The sequence below is a fragment of the Pezoporus flaviventris genome, unplaced genomic scaffold, assembly GCF_033815535.1.
Source record: "Pezoporus flaviventris isolate CSIRO_AGI_PZ_B2104156 unplaced genomic scaffold, CSIRO_AGI_Pfla_v1 ptg000059l, whole genome shotgun sequence".
NCBI lineage: Eukaryota > Metazoa > Chordata > Aves > Psittaciformes > Psittacidae > Pezoporus > Pezoporus flaviventris.
The window spans coordinates 1917050-1931307 of NW_026892607.1; the positions used below are offsets into that span (position 1 = coordinate 1917050).

The 14258-nt window shown below is 49.3% G+C and overlaps 1 protein-coding gene across 4 annotated transcripts in view; it reads left to right on the top strand.

Moving 5' to 3' along the window:
* The window catches only part of PDE4B (phosphodiesterase 4B), a 222865-nt gene that overhangs the window by 171530 nt on the left and 37077 nt on the right, over positions 1 to 14258 (top strand). The gene's annotated exons all lie outside the window — the stretch shown is intronic.

Consider the following 14258-nt stretch of genomic DNA (forward strand, 5'->3'; position numbering starts at 1 on the left):
ACCCAAACCAAACTTCTGGCAGCCCGAGTTATTCCTTTTTTTTTTTAGGTCATGGGGCACAGTTTGTGCATGCCTTAGTGATGAATAGGGTTCTTCATTGTCCCACTGATTTGAGCCCCTTCAACTTCCATGTCATCAGCCTTTTCCAGCCAGTGGGAGCTGAACTGGGCTCCTGGAAGCACCCATCAGCTCATCCCTGCAGCAGCTATATATAAGTTCCTCCTTCCTCCCCCAAGGTTGAGCTCGGTGCAGCAGCATCGTGTCCCGGACACAGCTGGCCATGGGAGTGTGAGGGGCTGCATCCCAGGCTCTGTGCGGAGACCTTCCCAAGGGGAATGCACTGCACAGATCCCAGAGCCACCAGCCTGGCCTTGGGCAGTCCCAATACTCCCAGCTTTGTCCTCTGGCAGGATCTGATTCCAAGTGTAAGTTGCTTTCTTGTTGTGTTTTAAAACCTCTTTCTGGCTGTTGTGTTTTGACTGTCAGTGGCCAAATCATTGGGTGCATGGCTGGGCAGGGACCCCACTGACTCTTGTATTTCTTAGTGGTGGTGGGAGCAGTGTTTGATTCTGGGTTATGGGGGCATGTACAGAGGGTAGAGCACTGGCCTTGGTGGGCAGAATCTGATGTACACATGGAATTTGATCATTGTCCTCTCTAGGACAATGGTCCTCTCTAGGGTAGACGTTTTGCCCACCAAAGTTAACTCTTCAATTATAGGATAACAATGATAAAGATTAAAACTTTAAGAGCTTTTAAAATCAATATCTAGAATTAAAAGCAGGAGTAAAGGATTGCTAATGCATTTTTTCCTCTGTTCCATGAGGGAATTGCATCCACTTTGAGATATGGTTTAGACTCGCCAATTCCCAACCGGTGAGCCTCAACAATGAACACATTGACCGTCTCCAATGTTCCAATTCCCCAGTAATGCTCTGGTTTTGTTCCTGGTATCTGTTCATCTCCTGATTGACTCAAAAGATTTCTATAGGGAAGCATGGAATGCTTATTACTGTGAGCATGATGGCATTGTGCAACCGGTAACGAATGTTGCGCTACTGCTTAATGAAACACTTTATTGTAATAGTGTTTTCTCTGTGAGAAGTGTCTAAATGACAGCCTCAAGTAGTGTATAATTGCAATACTTTTTTGACAGGGAGGAAACAACTGTTAATTATTTATGGTTATTAATAAAACATGCCAGGTTCTGAAGTTAACTCAGCTCACTGGCAAAAGAGGAATGCTTGCAAAGATTGACGTGTTTTAAGCAGTAGACTTTAAACACCATCTAAGTAAGCCTGTCCGTGTGGAAGATGCTTTCATATTTTAGGGCGTCATTGATTGACATAATTTTAGGAATTCAGAATGTAAAAAAAAAAAAAAAACCAAGGAAAAAAAACCCAACTGAAAGAAAAAACCTCCAAAATGCAGCATGGTCTTGATTTGGCAGTGACTGCCTTTTGATTTTGTATTCAGTCCCCTGCCTGCTGAAGGCCAGAGGCAAACAGCCCATTACCAACCAGAACAGGAGCAGGGGCTGACCCAAGGTTAGACACTGGCTTGTGTCGTTCACTAGGAGCCATTATTCAGTACTAAATACTTACGTAGGAGCCATTACTCAGTACTAACTACTTCTGTAGTTAGATTGAATTTTAGAAGAGCTATGCTTTCTAATGGAGATCTTCTGGTGTAAATCTGCTGTCATAAATATACCTTTCCAAGAGGAAATTAAACATCTATGTGTATGAAAACCTTCTACCACACCTCCACAGTCTGCAAAAGATCTCTTTAACAGATGGTTTTGTGCTGTACCTAAAAGGCTCCAGGATCCAGGCGCTGGGAGCAGGGCTTTGGGTCCAGCCTGCCAGGGCCCTTCCAGCATGTTCCAGACACCTCAGTGTTTTCCCTTAAAATGAGTTGAATCCAGTTAGGCCTTTCACACCTCACTTGGGCTTAGGAGCTTAGCACTTAATACCAAACTGAGTCTAAAATGTCACATTTTACAAGCAGTGTATTTTTCTTTAAATGCCATATATTAAGTTGACAAAAGCAGGACACGGAGCAATTGTATTCTCTGAAAACCCAGAGTGCTGTTCCAAGAAGTGGAAAAGGCAGCCTGTCTTCCTGCTCCTTCCCTCCCTTCCTTCCACCTTCTCTCTCTGGCTTCATCCGAAGTGACCCGAAATGGTGGTCCTGCTGTTACCAACTTGAGTGCAGGATATTTGGATCTGCTGTTCTAGAGGACATGGTATAACCGTCTGTTCCAATGAGTTGAGCCTAGTGTGGGGCCCAGCCATGGGCAAAATTCCATGTTTACTCACTCACAGGTTAGCAAACCCAAGCGAGGGTTTGTCACTAGCAGATCTTGCTAGAATTTGCTGGTTGTGAAATGTTTCCCTCCCTTTCTTCCCTAAGATCCTTCTTGAAGAAGAGAAATCCAGATACAAGTTTCCAGTGTGAGTGTTTTCTGGGTTAGCAGTCGTACTTTATGGCATGTGGTCCGCATCCAGATCCTACTCAAATATGAATGCTGGGCCTTCATCTCAATTCAAGCTCTTTGGGCAGGGTATTTCCCGAAATTCCTGTTACTGAAATGTCACTGGTTGCAGCTTCCTGAGTTCCAAGTCCATGGTGTGAAACTCTGCAGTGTTTCCATCCCCCTCCAGTGGGAACGGGCTCCGTAGGTAAAAGCCAAAACCCTGTTACTCGCACGTTGTAGATCAGCAACGCGAAAATGAAACCCAAGGAGAGATGATGCTCACAGCACATTTTTCAGCAGCAGCTGCTCCTTCTGAGCCTGCCTTTGTACCACGGCCAAATGTGGTCGGTTTAACATGCTGCTGGAATGGCTCTGACTGCAAACTGCCCGGAGTGGAAGTCATGTGCAGCTTCGAGTCAGATGCTTCACAGAAACTGCGTGAATTTCACCCAATTTATTCCACAGAATTAATGGTTTCGGAGAAGCAGTGCTGGGGCAGAGACCTTGGCCAAGGCTCACACAATCTGCCTCTCTTTTGCTGCTAAATGGCAGAAATTCCAAAAGGTGCCACAGAGCATAAAACTGGAAGCATAAAAAGCAACCACTGGAATCATCTGCGGCAGCCAACCTGTGTTTGACCTGCAGTGGGGAACGTTTCCATTTCCACGGCCATTTAATCTGATGTTTTAACTGGGGTTCTTAATCAAGGTGCCTGTAATGTAGGTGACATTTTGATTTCCTTGCACTCAGTTTGAGGTGCTTAAAGAAGTATATTTTGAGGGCCTTAATTAAATGTATTTTGGGAGTGAAAGGCTGTTCTTACCTGTGCTGGCTGCAGTGATTTGCCAAGTGCTTACACTTCCACGTCTGCCTGGCATTTCCATTGCTGGGGTCAAGTTTATCCTCCCTCTGCCCCTTGAAGGCATCTCTGACTGCTCAGTTCTGGTGTTAAGAGCCTGATTTGGGATAGGACTGAGAGCCTAGGTTTGAGGAGAGTAGTTGTACAGGACTCAGACCTCCAGATTTAATCACCCTCTGCCTAAAATGATCCAGATGTAAGGAAAAAACATAGATAAATTATTATCTCATGTTCTATTTTATCTGTTTGTGATTATGGATAAGCAAGTATTGAACCTGTTGCTGTGTCCTTGGCAGGGTCTGGGGAAATATGGTCCAATTCTGACCCATGTCCCAAACACATGGGATCATAGAATAGTTAAACCTGGTGCCCAGGGTGTGATAGCCTCAGCCTGAAGGTGACACAGAGGCACAGTGGAGATCAGCACCTGAAAGGATTAATGTGGAATATTAAAAGCTGTCAAAACAAATGATGCTGGTTTGTAGGATCCTGACATCTCCCTCTTCCTCCCCACCCTTTTACCAGTGGGACTTACTCTGTGCTTTTAAACAGCTTATTCTAACAGGCTGTACGTGCAGTAGTAAACAGAGAGCACACTGAGTCACTGCTCCAACAGCTGAGGTGGTTCACAAGGGTGGATTAATACAGGTGATTGGCACAGAGAATATTTGGGCTCTGTTCTCAGCTGCTGCAGGTCTAAAGGTCTTTAGGTTTGGGACTTGAGGCTCACTGCAGATGTTACCGTGTTTGCTTGTGCAAAAGGTGACTCTGTACATCCCAGGGTGCCACCAGAGAGCGATGTGAAGGGCATTAGCTCAACGGCCAGAGCATTCCGTGTTTTCAGAAGCAGGAGGAGCACAGATGAAGAAACATCTCTTTTCAGTGTGTGTGCTTTCAGCTGGTTCATGCTATTTCTGCTGGTCCTGCTCCGTACCCGACCCACGAGCTGCAGTGAGCAATGCCCTGCCTACCCACGGTGCAGCTCCGTGCAGTTGCAGATCAGGCGATAGGGCTTACTCAGAGTATCACCTGAAAAGCAAATGTGGCAAAACAGGCCGTTTTCTGCAACGTGCTGAGTACCCGCTGGCTCTGGGGCTCAGCTGCAGGATGACAGCTTCTTCCTTTCCTTTCCGAGGCAAAATAAGGACAGAAGGTTCAGCTAAGGTAAATCAGAGAGGCAGACATTACCTTTTGGGTGCGTAAAATACCTGTTGGAGGAATCCAGATTAAAATTCCAAACTGAGGCAGTTGTTCAAGCTTCCATCCTATAGGATAATGCTTTCAAAAAATTGCATTTAGACATGAAAAAAAAACCCACATTATATTGATTTATGCTTTTAATTATACTCGCTAATTAATATCATTTAAATGGCTGGCATGGTGGCTGGCAACCAGGACTCTATGCCCAGTCATCGCAAGGCTGAGATCAGGGCACAAAGGTTGGTATGTGTCTTAAAGAATTCCAGTGAATTACGGTTGGGATGCTTCCAGGAACCACATTCTTAACTTTTATATTGAAGACCTTCAGGAAATTAAATGGAGAGGAAGGGAAGGACAATTTGGTGTTGATCCCCAACCTTTCCAGGAGTGAAGAAAACTGATTCAAGCACGTCTAACATGTTACCAAGAGCCTGTTCCTTGCTGCTTGCCTTGTTCTGACCCTCATTTAGAGTTTCTGAGTAATTTTCCTCACGAAGAGCTATGGATTATTCATAAACTTTGTCTTTATATCTGATGCCTGTGGCCAAGTGTGAGCCTTTCAGGTAAATCAGCACTGTGCTTTTTACTGCCAGGATTCATTGCAGAGCTTCCTTTTCCATTCCCTACTCCAGGATTTGTTTCACCACAGTCAAAGGGCTTTAACTCTTGTATCTCCAGGTTAACCAGTCTTAAAACCTGATTTAACATCTATAGGTGGGCATGTGGGTGAAAGTAATGTTGAATTCTGTGGCAGATCCCACTGCAGACCTTTTTGTTTGTGGCTTACAGAGCTCATATGCAGCAGTGAAATAGGGAATGGTTGGTCCCTTGCATCTTTCATGGTTCGGGTATGAGTTTGGGTTTTCCCATCTTGTCAAATTGAAATCGTTGCTGTGGTCTGTCTAGATAGTTCCTTCCTTGTCTTAGGCCTGTTGTGAAAGTCAGCTCGTGGTTTCTCAAGGAGTAGTTCTCAGTTTTGCAGAGATACAGAGCATCACAGCTTCTCCGGGCCCCGTGTGCCAGCGGCTCAGCACCCTCACAGGGAAGAGCTGCTGCCTTTATATCTAACCTGAACTCCTGGGCATGCATGGGGACAGCTCAGGGGAGGGAGGCAGTGGGCTCAGCCATGGGCCAAGAGCCCTGCTCCAGCACACACACATCAGAGCGTGGCACCAGGTAGCGCAGAGCAGAAGTCCTCAGCCCGGCTGCGGATGAGCCAGCTCCGGAGCCGGAAGCTGTCTCGCCACAACAGCCCAGGATGGTGCCCCACCTAATTAATGCTGTTGAAAGGCAGCGCTAATTACACCTAGGTGGAGTGCCTCCTTAGCACAGCACTGCTGCTTCCAGGATCCAAGTTGGTTTCCCTGCACGTGTAAAGCTTACCAGCCCTCTGCGAGCCTGCCCACATGTATCAAGGGAGATAATAGACGGCACAGGTAAATCCAAAGTCGTTTCATAATCATATCCTGCTTTTTCAGTGGCTTTCTCACACTCCTGCATTCACATGCAGGCCATGTGCTCAGGAAGAAAACATTTCTGCTCACACAACATCTTACTCTGATCCAGCCTTGTTTAGCTAGGAAAACAAAACCGCAATCTGGGCACCCCGTGATTAGCAGGAAATGGGGATTTGGGTTTTAATCCCTGCTCTCAGCAATAGGTCTGGGCTGAAGGCTTCTTTCGGCAGCTTGTTAGAACCACTGGTCACCTCCATCCCCAGCCTGCGGCTCTCTGGGCTGTTTTCACTGTGCTCTGTGGAGCAGTGAGAGCTGAGTGTATCCCAGACGCGCACTTTCAGTTGAGCAAAGAGGAGTGATGGGGATTCACTTCGTTTACGAACTCATCATGACCTTGGTAACTGTGATCTGTCTTCAGAAACGTGTTTGAGGTCTGTGTTTGTTCCCATACAAAGCATCATCTGGTAAATCATTTTCAGCGTTCTCCTTGAAGACCTTTCTTTTAAGTACATTGTCAGTCTTCTCTACTCGGTTTTGAGATCCTGTGGAGGAGAGGTCTCCCTTGCCTTGTGTTTTCCCTCCTGTCTCGTGATTAAGGCAGGAATCCTACAGGGCAACAGGAATCAAGCCCGGTCAGTAAAATGATAACGTGCCAAACTGTGTGTTTGCTCCCCGAGATAAAGTTGGAACTGAACAATCTTTCCCGTTCCTTCCACAGGCCAAGATTAGATTCTGCCCCTCTTGCCATTTCTGCTTCTCCCTCTCCGTGGACTGAGGAATTCCTACTATGCAGGCAAATCCCGTTCCCAGATTCCCCCGTGATACCGCTGCTAAGTGACATCTGACAAGATGCTTCCTGCATTTTGTTACTTCCATTTGGCACCATAAAAGCACTGTCACTTACACTTCTGATTTGTGGCAGACACTGTATTGTTCACTCCTGTGGCTGCTGGGGGGGAAGGACACTGCTGAGATGGGAGCTGCCCTGTGGTAAAACTCCAGGATGAGGTGATATCTCCAATCTCAACCCTTCTGCAGAGCTGCTCCAGTTTTCCTCAGTCATTAGCATTTCAGATTAAACCTTTAGGCTTATCTTCAGATCAGAAATTATCTCTCTGGGAAGCTTCCTAGGCTCCTATTAGACACATTAAGGTGTTCTTGGTGATTACTGCTTGGTTTTGCAACTCATTGTCATGCAAAAGGTGCAGTGTTTGGGAATCTTGATCTTTAATCTTTATACTGTAGGGACAGGCCAAGGGGAATGGCTTTAACCTGCCAGAGGTTGAGGAGACTGAGATGAGCTCTTAGGCAGAAGCTCTTCCCTGTGAGGGTGCTGAGGCGCTGGCACAGGGTGCCCAGAGAAGCTGTGGCTGCCCCATCCCTGGCAGTGCTCAAGGCCAGGTTGGACACAGGGGCTTGGAGCAAGCTGCTCCAGTGGAAGGGGTCCCTGCCTGTGGCACGGGTTGGAGCTGGGTGAGCTTTAAGGTCCCTTCCATCCCAGACCATTCCCAGGTTCTCTCATAAGTGCTGCTTGTGGGCACCCGCAGTGATTGCCACAAAGCCTGGCAAAATCCAGGGACTTCTCCAGCACCCGCGATAATAAACCGCAACCCCTGGACTCACACCCATTGCTTCAGCCCCTGCCTGCTCACTGCTAAGAGCCAGTGTCTGCTCAGTGAGCTGCCAGCCCGTGACCTGCTTCTCATGCCCTGGCTGTGATGCACCCCAGCCACTGGTGGGTGCAATCAGCACTCCTGCAGGTTTGTCCAGTTCTGCCTTAACTGGCTCCATCAGGGCTTGGCTCTCGCTCCAGGCTCACCTCTTGCCATGAGTTTCCTTGCAATGTTTCATCTTTGCCTCAAAACCGTGGTTGGGCCCCTGTGACGTATCCCCAGCTGCTCACCCTGGGGTGGGAAGCAGGAATTGGGGTCAAAGGAAAGCTCAGGGGAGCAGGCTGCCCGGCACCAGGGCTCTGCAGAAGCTCTCCTGTTTGCCCAGGGCTTCCATTTGCTGCTTGCTCTCAAGACTCCGTCACTGTCACAAGATTAATTTCACCTGCCTTCAGCCACCTAAAAATTACAGACCCATCTTTAGCAGTGGCTGGGTTTAGAAGGAAACATCTTGTGAGCTGGGGAGCAAACCATCCTGTTGTGCAGGAAGATCAGGAATTTCAGCAGAAGCCAACTGGGTGAAGCAAGGAGCTTCTTGGCGAGCCAGTGCAAAAAGAGCAGGCCAAAAGTGAGAAGGGCTGGCAACAAAGGAGGGATGTACAAGTGCTGTTTGGGTATGAGGGGTGAAGCAGGGCAGGCCAAAAGCTGGTGGAGCTGTGACTAATGAGGGGACTCCAATGAAGCAGGGAAAGGACCTTCAGAGAAGATGTTAATCGATGGTGGAAGCAGCCTGGTGACGTCTGGTACATGGAAGGCCAAAGTACTCAGTGTCTTTTTCATCTCAGTCTTTACAGACAGAGTCTTTGCCTGGGCCCTGGCACCTCCCAGCCTGCTTAAGAAGGAGAGGGATGGAGGGCAGTAAGGGAGAAGCAGGCTAGGGGTGACTTAGAGGAGGTGGATGTGTTCAAATCCATGGCATTGGATGGGATTCAGGCTGGAGATGCTGGCTGATGTGACTGTAAGGTCAGCGTGTGTCATTCGTGAAACACTGTGGTCCTTGGGAAGGTCTGTGGCAACAGGAAAAAGGTCCATGTTTGAGAATAGCAAAGGGGATCTGGGGAACTATGGAGCACTCAGACTCTTGGTCACTGGAGAGGTCACTGAGGGTGTCCACTGGAGTCTATTTCCAGACACATGAAGGACAGGAAAGTAGATTGGAAATGGTAGATGAAAGCTCCAACCTCCTCCTGCCAGGGCTAGGGAGGCTATCCTGGCTGTGGGGACACCGCGGGTGCGTATACCATAAGCACTTTGGCACCATTTCCCACGGCATTCCCATGTGGAAGCTGAAGCAGCATTGGCGGGACAGCCAGCCTGTTGGCAGGGTTGGATACTGCTGCACTGCCAGTCTCTCAGGGCGGTGATGAAGCTGCATGTCCAGCTGGTGGCTGATGACAGGAAGGTCTGGGGTATCTGATGGTGCCCTGCAGCTCCTGGAGCATCAGGCCAATGTTGTGTTGGTGATACTGGAGCCAGTCCTGCTGGGGGGTGCGAGGCTGGAGCCGATGACCTCCAAAGGTCCCTGCCAGCCAGCTCTGAGACCGGGATAGGGAGCTGCCTTCTGCAGCTGATGGAGGATGACAGGCACCTCCGGAGGGTGATTCAGCCCGTCGCAGCCGTGGTGCTGAGAATAGACCAGGATCACCCCTCGGAGGTCCCACAGCCACTTTCCACTGGGCGCGGGAGCTTAGGTGATTAACTTGTAGATGGCTAAAGATAGCCCAGCTGAACCCCCCACCCAGTGACATTTCTGCAGGCTAATATTACTGCTGCTCTGCTTTGCTCAGGTTACACCGCAGCTGATGGGGCAGCGAGGCCTCGGCTGTTGACTCAGAAACATCACTGCTACTATGGCAGTGGAGCAGGGAGCAGGCGGCCCGGGCTCCTGGCGTCGCGGCCGAGTCACGCTGCAGGCATTCCTTCCGTCACCGGGAGCCTCTGCTTCAGTGCTGAAATGAGCTGTGCCTTCTTCCTTCTTGGGAAGGCTGCCGCGTGGGGACGTGAAGCCATTTGGGTTTGTGTCATTCCCTACAGGCGGGAGGTTTTCCTTTCTCCCTCTCATATTCCTCTCCCCGGTCCCCGTGAAGCATCGCTGCTGGCTCCTCGGAGTCTTCCCGTTTGGACCTGCATGTGTCCCTGATGTTCTTGGCGGGTGCTGTTTTAATCGCTGCCTTGGCATCTTCAGCACTGTTGGAGCCTTTTTAATAGGAACTGAGTATTCCCAGCAGCCCTTCTGGGCAGGCGGACCGGCGGGTCCCAGGAAGGACCTGTCTTTCATTAGGGAACGTGTAAAGCCGGGCTCCTCAGCAGTGCATCAGAAGAGCTCATTTCTTCTGCTCCTTGTTGTTGGGAAAACAGAACCCCCAAAGCAGACTGCCCCCCAAACCCTTGGCCGGGCTTTGCCTGTGGCTGTCGCACGCTCTCCGCAGTGGTTTCAGCCTCCCTGGCGTTATTCCTGGCAGCAGCATCGCGCTCATTTCCTGGCATTTTTCGCAATTAGCAGTAGAAAGCTTTCACTTCGTTTTTTTGGGTCTCTATCTTCCTCTGTCATCTCCGAACACAGACTCCATTGTTTCTGCTGCTTCGGAGCCTCTCTTAAGGTTTTGCGTGTGCTCCCGCACAGCTGGATCTCTTCCAGTGCCACCTCTTCGGTGCACCTCTAGTAGTGGCTTTGCCCGTTAATCCCATCATCGCTCTTTGCGGGGGTTCCCTGCCCTCTCTTACCACATCTCCTCTGTTAGTGCTGGGGATGGAAAAGTCCACGTTTCTGAAATGGGTTTGTGCAAAAAAAGGGACGTGGAGCTGTTGGAGCGAGTGCAGAGGAGGCCATGGAGATGCTGCGAGGGCTGGAGCAGCTCTGCTCTGGAGCCAGGCTGAGAGAGCTGGGCTGGGGCAGCCTGGAGAAGAGAAGGCTCCTGAAGGGGAGACCTGAGAGCAGCTCCAGTGCCTGAAGGGGCTGCAGGAAAGCTGGAGAGGGGCTTGGGACAAGGGCCTGTAGGGACAGGCCAAGGGGAATGGCTTTAAGCTGCCAGAGGGGAGACTGAGCTGAGCTCTTAGGCAGAAGCTCTTCCCTGTGAGGGTGCTGAGGTGCTGGCACAGGGTGCCCAGAGAAGCTGTGGCTGCCCCATCCCTGGCAGTGTTCAAGGCCAGGTTGGACACAGGGGCTTGGAGCAAGCTGCTCTGGTGGAAGGGGTCCCTGCCCGTGGCAGGGGTTGGAGCTGGGTGAGCTTTGAGGTCTCTTCCAACACAAATCATTCTACAAAGCCCTTCTGGGGTCCTCACACATCATCTCTCCACCGGCTGAGCTCACCTGATTTTAAGTTTTGGTGGCTATTAGAGAGGAAAAGAGAGGCGAAGGAGACAAAAAAGGCAGGGTGGCCTTTGTGATTTAACAAGGTACTCGTGTGCTCATGGCTTAGCTAAAGGTCACAGTAGGAGCTCCCATTCCCTTCCACAAGAGCATGTGGCTATTTTAACTTGAGAGCGAGATTCGCTACCTGCCCTGCAATCACCAGCAGCCAGTGTCTGGCATCCCTCTAAAACCCCGGAGCATGTTCAGGAAAACAGGTTTATCAACCAAGGACATGCCAAAACTTGATAGGAGAGAGAGGGCCTTGTGCAGGCTGTCAGCCATTTACCCTTTGCCTTCCCTAATGTATCTGTGGTTACTTACAGATCGTGTGGACATGTTTACATATTTATCCTTGACAATGCCGAGTGAATAACTGACACCAAAGGATTTATTTGTTTAATGCATCCTGTATTCATGACTACCCGTGAGCACAGAGCTATTTCCTTGAATTAAACCACTGTTCTAAGAGATCCAACAAATAGAGCTGTGAAAATGGTCTGGAGATGGGCTTGAAAATCCACAGGAAGGAAAATCAAAGGGGCAAAGGACAACTGCAGTGATTCATGTAAAACCTGCCATGGAAATGGCCAGGTCTGGTAGCACTATCTTACAAACTGCAAGCACTGAAAAAACCCTGTATCCTGGATGCCCAGGTTTCCTTTATGGATGCCCTCTATGTTTTTCAGTGTTCAGGAAGCAGATTTCCAGCTACTTTCCCAAGCAAAGAATCCAGACATGTACCTAAGAGAAGGTATCATCCAAAAGCAAGATGTACCCAGCAGAACTACTCAACACCACACATGCTGGCAACACTGCCAGAGTACTAACGTGTTCCCTCTTGTAGGTTTATGGACACTTGTGCACTCCCAGTCTGCTGGACTGCAGGGCTGGAATGACAGAGCAATCCAAAATCATGGGAACGACAGCAGGATTGATGCACTTCCCTCCTCCCCAGCAGTTCATTGTAGGCAATGAAACTAATTATATCTTTTGCAAAGATAAGTGCAGATGTGCTAAGAAAGGCACAGAGCCCCAGCACCTGTGGAACAGGAGGAGCCAGTATGTTCTTGAGCAATTCCCTGAGCAAATGGATGAGCCGGCCCTGCTTCCCCCTCCCCATCATGTATCTGGGGCTCCAGTTCAACCAGTAACTCTAGCTGCCCCCTCTCACATTTCTCACACCTGCAGCTATGCTGCAGCCTCCCTGCAGTGTGCAAAGGGAGGTGGGAGTAAGGGTGAAGGGTTCTTGGTTTGCTCCCCAGCATGATGCAGCTGCGATGGGCACTGGGAGAGCCATGAACCAGGGCTGGAGCTCAGCAGGGACACTGCAGATGGCACAGACACCGCATGCAAATGGGCAGAGAGCTGCCTGTTTCCAAGTAACACTTCCAGTATCACAGAATCCCAGCGTAGTTTGGGTTGGAAGGGAACCTAATGCTCATTGAGTTCCTACCCCTGCCACGGGCAGGGACCTCTTCCACTAGAGCAGCTTGCTCCAAGCCCCTGTGTCCAACCTGGCCTTGAGCACTGCCAGGGATGGGGCAGCCACAGCTTCTCTGGGCACCCTGTGCCAGCGCCTCAGCACCCTCACAGGGAAGAGCTTCTGCCTAAGAGCTCATCTCAGTCTCCCCTCGGGCAGGTTAAAGCCATTCCCCTTGGCCTGTCCCTAACAAGTCCTTGTCCCAAGCCCCTCTCCAGCTTTCCTGCAGCCCCTTTAGGCACTGGAGCTGCTCTCAGGTCTCCCCTTCAGGAGCCTTCTCTTCTCCAGGCTGCCCCAGCCCAGCTCTCTCAGCCTGGCTCCAGAGCAGAGCTGCTCCAGCCCTCGCAGCGTCTCCGTGGCCTCCTCTGGCCTCACTCCACGTCCCCCTTGTGCTGCTGCCCCAGAGCTGGATCAGGGCTGCAGCGGAGGTCTCTGCCGGCCTGCTGAGATATGGGCTCTTAGTCATTAGTAGTCAAGGGCTGAGAAAGGTAAATGCAGCCTTCAGTAAACATCAATGATATCTACACTGCTCACAAAGTAATAATCTGTCATTCACATGATTAACCAGAGCATCTCTCCTCTCTTCTCTTCTTAATCTTTTCTGTCATCTATAATAATGACAACAATTATGATAATCTATCATAAATACAGTACATTATATCATTAAAATGGGTTGTCTGAAAGTCCTCTGCTGAATTCTGAGTGATAAACACTTATCATTTACATTGTTATGATTTTTAAGTAGGAGCCTTATCTGAACATGCTTTCCTTTCTTTTCTTTGGCTTTGTAAATGATTTTGAATATATGAAAATAAGCGAAACATTGAAATGTGCCCAGAACCTCCGGGACAGGGGTTGTGTCCTATGGATTCACACTGGGAATTTTACCCATTTACAATTGCACCCTTACTGTTCAAGTTAGGAGCCTGGGAATGTGCTTTCAGGCATTTCCTAAAGCAGGGATTCAGTGCCTGCGAGGGCTTTCCTGCACTGGGATAAACATCTGCGTGTTCCCTTACAAGGACACGAGGACTCCAGAGCCCCAGCGCACCTAAGAGCCATCATGGAGCTCAGTTCATCCACTGCGCCCATTACTGCCTCCTTCCTTGTCCCTGCTGGGAGTTAGGAAGCATTTTCTCCTGTAATACTTCTATTTTAATCTTGTGTTTCTTATGAGCTTTGTCTGCTTCAGGTTCTTTTGGGTTTTATCAGTTTCTTAAACATTCTGGGAACATTTCAGTGCCTGCCCCTTGCCACGTTGGTACGTACTGGAGTTGGGAACGGATCCAGTGTGTAAGCCTTTCCAAGGCAATTCTGCTTCTTAATTTCACTTTGAAATGGACAGATTTGATCCCAGGTCTGAATTGGTTCAGATAGTGAAGTGTTCTTTATTAAATTAACTGGGATCCCTGCAAAATGGGCACTTGGTGGCTCGGTGCCGTCCCTTAGGTCGGGGTTGAACTGCTGCTCTGAAGGCAGGGGCTGAGCTCAACGTGCTCCTGGGAAGGGCAGCCTCGAGTCGTGAAGAAGTTTCTAATTATAAAGAGCTGCAATTTCTTACAGCCAGGATGCAATTAAAGGTAAATAACCCAGTGGATGCCTTACTGGCACTGTAAACAAGTGGCTGTGCGTGTGGAGTAGGATACGCTGTGCTGAAGCTGGGAAGGCTGCTATCAGCTGGGATGCTTTGCTTTAAAACCTGCACTGCCAGAGGTTTTTTGGCAGCCCTTTTTAATAGAGACTATTAGAGGCTTCTTTGAG